Source organism: Gekko japonicus, unplaced genomic scaffold, assembly GCF_001447785.1.
Source record: "Gekko japonicus isolate JY-2015 unplaced genomic scaffold, Gekko_japonicus_V1.1 scaffold734, whole genome shotgun sequence".
Lineage (NCBI taxonomy): Eukaryota > Metazoa > Chordata > Lepidosauria > Squamata > Gekkonidae > Gekko > Gekko japonicus.
In genome coordinates, this window is record NW_015174295.1 from 645,975 (window position 1) to 647,606 (window position 1,632).

The 1,632-nt window shown below is 49.8% G+C and overlaps 1 protein-coding gene across 2 annotated transcripts in view; it reads left to right on the forward strand.

Annotated features, from left to right (window-relative positions):
* Positions 1 to 293: 293 nt before the first annotated feature.
* The window catches only part of SYNRG (synergin, gamma), a 97,602-nt gene continuing 96,263 nt past the window's right edge, over positions 294 to 1,632 (forward strand). For both annotated transcript variants that reach the window (XM_015424080.1, XM_015424081.1), the window contains exon 1: positions 294 to 320. The gene's annotated coding sequence lies outside the window, so the exon portion shown is untranslated. The remainder of the gene's footprint in view (positions 321 to 1,632) is intronic.

The window sequence follows — 1,632 nt, forward strand, 5'->3', positions numbered from 1 at the left end:
AGGTATACTTGGCATGTACATGCACATGTGCAGACGTGACTGGTGTGCTAAACACTGCTCCTAGTGACCCTAGCTACTGAGAATCAAGCCCGCACGTATATGTGTAGCATTGCGTCTTCATTTCCATAGTGGCATTCTGGGTTCCGTTTCTGTTTCGCACCAAAGCGTTATGGAATGTTGGGAATATATATATGAGGGGAAAGTAATACTGAGGCAGTGTTTTGCAACAGCACTCTTATTTTTCAAAATTGTGAACATGATTTGTTTTCTGTCTTTCAGCTTCATGTTTTCTGTGCCAGGCGGTCTTGGCCCTCCTCAGGGTACGTACAGATATTAAGAGCTGTGCAGAGTGCCTGATTTAATGGGCATAGACTGTAATTAGAGTTTTTCTTGTGAGGATCAGAGTTAAATGCGTCTCTGGTGATTTTAGCTTGCATGTTGTGGTGAAGAGCTACAATGATTCTAGTTGAAAGGCAGGTGTTGGCTCATTCTCGAAGACCCCCAGCCCTCTCACACCCCTGCCATTCCACCATAAGGATATAATTCCCACAATTCCTTGGAGGGAAGGCAGAACATATGGTGCAGTAGAATTGCCCCCAGCACTCTCACACCCCTGCCATTCCACCAAAAGGATATAATTCCCACAAGGCAGAACATATGGTGCAGTAGAATTGGTGTGGGACTAAAGTTTATGCGCTCCTTCCCCCATGGGCACAAAATCTCCACACTGTCCTTGGCTATCGATAAGAGTTTACATGAGCACTGCCGTTAATCAAGCTTGATGCTAACCAGGGAACTGGTTTGGAAACAGTGTCCAGTCCTTAGCTACATTCATGGTTAGCGCTTGTGCTGACATAGATGTTAACCCTGGTCAACACGTGGACATAGGCGTAGCATCCAATGGTGCACTTTGCACCCTCAGTCACAGCCTGCCCCACTCACCGTATCGTGCCTAAATCAAACTGGAAATCAAGGGCATAAGTTATTCTAGCACAGGGGGTCCCTAGCCTTTTTGAGCCTGTGGGCATGTTTGGAATTCTAACATGGGATGGTGGCCTCAGCAGCAAGATGGCTGCCACAGGGGGCGAAGCCAGCCATAGAAGCACAGTGTAGGTCCTTGTGCTGTGGTGGCAGCCGCCGCCATAACAACACCTTAAAAAAATCTGCACAGCCAATCAGAAGCCTTGCTGAGCAAAAGCCCTATCTGGCCCCACCCACTTCCTGAAGACTCTAGGTGGGCACCCAGAAATGTGTCAGCGGGTGCTGTGGGGCCCACAGAGCACCATGTTGGGGACCCCTTCTCTAGCATTTCCGTCTCTGAGCTCGTTCCCACAGTGTGCATCCAAATCCTGCTCCAGACTGCAAAGCCGTCTCTCACTGGTAGTAACCGAGTGAGTCGGCGTGGACATTATCACCTACTCCTAAGGAATGGTGTATCTCATGGGGTTTGGGGGGTGGTGGCTTGATGGGAAGCTTTCCCGCGCATCACCAATTCAGGCAGTTGCCTGAGTTCATTCAGAGGTAATTTGTGCCAGGGAGGGAAGGGGGCTGGCGGGAGCAAGCGTGTCGTCTCATGAGCCATCCCTGCTTCTTTAACTTTGGCTAGTGGACGGGCCTCGCTGTGTCTGCTCT